Genomic DNA, 6,000 nt, shown 5'->3' on the forward strand with positions numbered 1-6,000 from the left:
TTTAACAATGGAAAGCTAGACTATTCGATAACATGTAGACTCATAATTAAATGGCAAAAGTCTAATCTGTTAAAATGATAAATGGTTTATCAAAGCAGAGAGTGTCAGAGCTATAAATGTGATTTATGTGTTCAAACATATACTTAGTGTATATGTGTGGGGGGAGCAGTAATGTTAAGAAATGTCTTCTAATAAGTTGTCAGAGTCAATGTGAGCATATATACCTAATTATTGATTTGATATTTCACATGTATTTGTTTGATGACAAGAGTAGAAGGAAGGATTTAGAACAAGAGCCCAGTTAAATTTTTTAATAACTAGGCCACTAGTGAATATGGTCACTCAGACTTCAAAGTAGTGATCCTGTTAGATCTTATTAATTTGTCTTCATGTTCCTACTGCTGACAGTGACACAAACCCAAGAAGGTGCTGTATTAAAATTCAGTCAAAATTTGTTTATTGCAATAGGTGCCACATGAGAATATGTTTAAGAAGTCAAATTAGCCAAAACCGGTTTGGCTCAGTGGATAGAGCGTCGGCCTGCGGACTGAAAGGTCCCGGGTTCGATCCCGGTCAAGGGCATGTACCTGGGTTGCGGGCATATCCCCAGTAGGAGATGTGCAGGAAGCAGCTGATCGATGTTTCTCTCTCATCGATGTTTCTAACCCTCTATCTCTCTCCCTTCCTCTCTGTAAAAAATCAATAAAATATATTTTAAAAAAAAGAAGTCAAATTAGCTAAAGAATAGAACTACAAAACTGTTCATTTTCTTAAAGCACAATGAATACCTGTCACATACATGTATAGTGTTATTTATTTCACAGGTTAGGACAGTATTAATACCTTACTCTAAGTCATTTCCCTTAACTTTCTTGTTATTCAGAAATACCAATATTCTCTTTTGCCCAACCAGAAGAAAAATAGTAATTTGCTTGTTCTCTCACCCTCTTCCTAAAATGACAAAGTTTTTAAAAGCTGCACAATAACTATTACATGGTAATGTTCCTGTTACAACTACCACTTCTAAAAATCAAGTTGGCAAAATGAAAACATTTTATTCCACTCTGACAGAACTGTATAACCTAAAATTAATGCACATTAAATTTAAAAGTTAAATGTGCCTCAATATTCTTAGTGGTAAGAAATCAGAACATATCTCAACCAATATCAGAATTTCATCTTTATGTATTTGCTATTTTTAAATACAAAAAAAATGGGGAGAGCATCAGGTGATGTATAAGTAATATTTTAAAGCAACATTGCCTTGAGCATAATTTTGAACAATGCTCATGGCAAATCCCCAACTGTTTTAAGAGAGGACTAGCAATAATCAGAAAAGTGATATTGAAGCCCATAGGTTCCTACTAGATCATGTATCAGGAGGCATTACATTTCCAAGTATTTTGGCAAATTCTTATATACATGTAGTATCACACCTCTCATATATATTCAAAGCAGTAAGGAAACCTATAAATTATTTAAGATAAGTAGTTCAGTTTGCAGATCAATTTATAGCCCCCAAATACCTTACCTTGATACATCTATTCTTTAAGAGAGAACTTTCCACTTGTTAAACACACACACACACACACACACACACACACACACACACACAAAAGCATTCACCCACAAATGATGCCATGTGCTCATTTACTTTCAGGTAGGAAGGCTGAATAATGCCATCACCAGAGCCTCTATGTTCTGCAATGATTGTTAAAGAACATCGGCCAGCAAGACTTGCAGAGAGGCCAAATTCAAGCAGTGACTGAGCTAAAAAGGCACAGAGGACTCATGTTTCAACATCACTTCTAGTGGTCTTCTATTCCCATTCATGAAAGACTAAATGAAACACAAAAGGGGTGAAGGCAAAATGTAACTTCTTGTCCATAGGCTCATAAGCATAGCCGGTGACTTCAAAGCCTATAATTAGTTGCATACTAATCAGTCAACAAGTTTTTATTAAGCATTTACTAGTTTTCCCACATTGAACTAGGGTGTGCATATCTGAGTCACACCCAGTCCCATTCTGGACTCTGAGATCCAGAATTAATGCACACCTGCAGTGCTGTACTTCCTTTGGGAAATCTTTCTGTCCTTCCTTCCCAAACCTGATCTGAGACACGGGGCCTTGTAAGCCCTGGAATGGGATGAGTACCACAGAAATGGTAAATTAAAAGCATTTTTTAAACCAACAAGAGCAGGTGAGGGAAATTCTCAATAGAGCTGAAAGAGAGCAGGAGCATAGGAAAAAGGTGTGCAGTCCTGGTTTGTGGCAAGCTGTGGAGAAATGCACTTTTTATGTCAAGTCAAACTTCACCTATGAAAATTCTCCAAATCTACCCATAATATTAAGGTTTAGTTCTGCAGGAGAGGGGGGAATTTGTAGAGATCAGAGAAAAGGAAAGATTAGTAATGCAATGCAAAAAGTCCAAGATGAGGAAAGGAAAGGATGGGCAAAAAGGCAAGGAGAATGACCTGGGATGGGAGAGGTTCAAAGTCAGTCATTGACCTTACTTTTCAATATTCTAAAGCCAGCAGGTTTCTTTAACACTAGAGGGCATGAGTGCAAACACACACACACACACACACACACACACACACACACACACACATGGAGTAGCAACCTTGAGCAAAGGCAGCCTTCATATAAACCCTAAGATTTGAGGCTCCAAGGAAACACTACATTTCAAAGAGCAGCCAAGTAAAATCTCTGGGCTGTGTTTCTGGGAGGAGTGACCACGATCTCTCCCAAGAAAACCGCTCAAGGTTCCAGTGCTATGGCAGTTTAAAGCAAGCATCTTCCCGCACCCCACCCCCACCCCCCGCACCCCACCCCAAGTGCTCCTTTCCTCCTCTAGTAACAGCTTTGCCTCCCGAAAGCTCCCACCCATTCGAGGCTAGTTTCCACTGGATCTCTAAGCTTCTGGGTTTGTCTGCCCACTGCCTGTAAAGGCTGGAGATGTAGACTCTCCACCTAGAAATTCAACTGATTCTAGCCACGGAACCGGGCAAGGGGAGGGGCGCCCGCAGCGTTCGCTCTCCAAACCGGCAACCTCGGTGCGCTCAGTGGGCAGCAGCGCAGCACCCTCGAGCCCTGGAAGGGAGGCTGTTCCTTGCGCCCTACATTCAGCCCAGCCCCTCGACTTCAGAGCTCCGTCAAGGGCAGGTTGCTTCCATCCTCCCACCCCCTCTAGCTCCCAGCAGGGGGGTCTCTGCACCTGAAGGTGCCCCGAAGGTGGATCAGGAGGTGTTCCCCTGGCCAAGGCGCCTTGGGATCTGGGAGCTGATGTTCGGGAGGACGAGGCAGGGCAGATGAGAAAGGCAGAGATGGGCATCGAAAGGCAGAAAGTATGGCAACACGGAGAGACAAGCTGAAGAGACAGAATAACAGGCACACAGAGACATCCCAAGAAAGGCAGGGAGGTGAATGCGAGAGAAACAAGGAGACCCAGAGGGTTGCGGGAGCCAGAGAGAAAAAGAAACTGAGTTAGAGACAGAGAGAGAATGAAAGGCAGAGGGGCACTCAAAGAGACAGGCAAGGGGAGGCAGGAAAAGAGGAAGACAACGTCGAGGAAGACTCCCCAGATCCAGATCGTCCCGGGCAGCGGGCGGTGTGAAAGCACCCGCGCTCCGCGGCCCGCGGTCGCCCGCAGCTGGTGGGAGAAAGTTGCCGCGTGGAAAGTCTGAACCGCCCCTCCGCGGAGTGTCAGCAACGCGGAAGGTGGCCGGCGCCCCCAGCGCCGCGGGGAGCTGAGAACGCGCAGAGGAGAGGGCGGGCAGCGGCACAAAGTTCGGCGCCTGGCGCCTGCCCGTCCACCCCCCGCACCTGCAGCGGCGGGAGACCGCGATCGGGGAGCTGGGAAAGCCGCCTCGCCCGGTCCGCCCGCGCCCCTGCCCCGGGACCGGCCGCTCCCCGCCACTCGCTGCAGGACTTTGCGGAGCCCCGCCGGGCACTCTGGCCGCTCAGAGGGGACTCGCCCCAGACCATTACAAGGAAGAGAGGGGGAGCGCGAGAGTCAGAGACCTGCGATGGTAGCCCGGGATCCCGCGAAGAGGCAACGGCGGTCCACGCACGGAATGCAGCCTCCGACCCAGCCGGGCAGACGCCGGCCACCTGCGCCGAGTGCCGGGCGCGCCGAGCCTGCGCTCACCTGGAACCCACGCCGGTCCCCGAGTGCCGCGCGCAGCCCGGTGCCCGCCGCTGCCTCGCTTCACGCTTCCCCGCGAGCAGAGCGAGCTGGCTCCGGTCTCGGCCAGCCCCGGAGAGGCGCCCTCATAGCGCGGCGGCGGGCGAGAGGGCTCCGTGAGCGCGGCGAGAGCCGGCGCGGAGGCCGAGGGGGCGCAGGGAACCGAGCGAGGGCTCCTAGCACATTGTCACCTCAGCAGAGCCGTCGCGACCGCCGCCTGGTCACTTCGCCCCCGGCCCCCGCCCCCCTCCCACCCCAGCCCGCTCGTTCCGAGCCCCTCCTCCTCGCGCGGTCCCTCCCCCTCCCGTAGCCCCAGCCAGGCGGCCTCTCACAGGGCTAGTATCATTTACGTAACCAGCACCCCCAGCCCTCCTCCTCCCTCCCCGCTCCCGCTCCTCCCCGGGCTGGGGCGGTGCGCGCTGAGCTCGCTCCAGCTGCTCCGGAGCCGCGGCTTCAGCGACGTGCACAAGTCCCGCGATACTTGGCAAGCACGGCCACCCAGAGCCACCCTGGGGTCTGTTCCTCTCCCCCGCGAGCGCCCCGCGCCCCTGGCAGTCCACGGTGCAAAAGCCGGCTTGCACCCGCAGAGCCCCTTGCACCAGCGAGCCTCCTGCAAGGATGTTAAGGCGCCCGAGACTGCCCCCTGGGAAAGCGTGGGCTACCGCACGCCAGTCGTCGGCTCTGCGGTGCAGAGATGCTGCGGGGAACTTGGAGTTTGGGGCGCTCTGAAGCAGAAAGGACGGAACACAGTTTGGCCTCTTATCCCTTACACTTCATCCACCCTGCGGGGTCCTAGTGTTCTGGTTGGTAAGAGAGCTGGGAAAGCAAAGCGCTTCCTTAGGCTCTTAAATTTTTTTAGGAAGAGGCAAAGAGTGGATCTTTGAATTTCTTTTTGCCTGGAAGGTATGGGCTTATTATACATACGCACCCTGAAGTACCTGTAGGCTTGCATTTCAAAAGGAATGTTAATGGACAGTCATTTCGAAGTAAGGTTAACTTGTAGTGTAGAAAGGCCATGGTAGTAAAGGAGTTAACATATAAATAAGGGCTTTAGAACAGTGCCTGGCACAAAGCACAGACTTAAGATTCCTTTAGTATTAGCATCTGAAGACTTGGGACCTATCCCCCTCTGCCACGCGGGAGGGACTCTTCTAGGAAATTGGGATTGCTGAATTCAAGTCCCTGCCTCATCATTTATTCACTGGTGACTTGGTTAGTTTCGGCCCGTTGCTTTCTTCATTCTCAGTTTTCCTGTTTGTAAGAGGGACTCCAGTAAGGCTGTTTTCCCCTCTCACAATGTCACTTCACCCATCTTAGCTTCACCTTACTTCGTTTATTTGGCAAAACTGGGGGGATCATATAATAACAACTTCAAAAATATTAAGAGCCACATTGTACAAACATATTATTAATTATAATCTAGTATCAGTGGGATTATTGACACTCATAAAAGACAATTTTTAGAGGTGTTATCCGTATATATTTTCATGAATCAATTATCCTCTAAATAGGTATGATCCTGTATTTAATGTTTCAGCCTACATTGTCCATTCTGCCACAATGTCCCACTGTCAAGTATGGAGCACCCACCTAGCAGAGGTGGTTCTCTGAATGTGTGAGGACACGGAGTGCCACCCATAACACCAGGGGCAGACACTGTGATTTCTCTCTTTTGCTCCCTCTTGTGAGTTATACAGTTCTGTTCTCTCATCAGGCTAGTGACCTCTGCCTGGCAAATTGAGAAAAGCTAAGGGCCAGCTGGTAAAATGTTTGGGTTCTAATGTTGGCACAGCCATTTAGTAGACATGTATAC

The 6,000-nt window shown here is 49.1% G+C and overlaps 1 protein-coding gene across 3 annotated transcripts in view; it reads right to left on the minus strand.

The window, feature by feature from the left end:
• The window catches only part of GALNT13 (polypeptide N-acetylgalactosaminyltransferase 13), a 474,320-nt gene extending 469,847 nt beyond the window's left edge, over nucleotides 1–4,473 (minus strand). For 2 of the 3 annotated variants that reach the window (XR_013996206.1, XM_081095196.1), the window contains exon 1: nucleotides 4,025–4,473. The gene's annotated coding sequence lies outside the window, so the exon portion shown is untranslated. The remainder of the gene's footprint in view (nucleotides 1–4,024) is intronic. The other variant, XM_081095197.1, reaches the window with a different exon arrangement.
• Nucleotides 4,474–6,000: the final 1,527 nt, after the last annotated feature.

This window comes from Myotis nattereri (assembly GCF_964212035.1).
Source record: "Myotis nattereri genome assembly, chromosome: 7".
NCBI classification, from domain to species: Eukaryota; Metazoa; Chordata; class Mammalia; order Chiroptera; family Vespertilionidae; genus Myotis; species Myotis nattereri.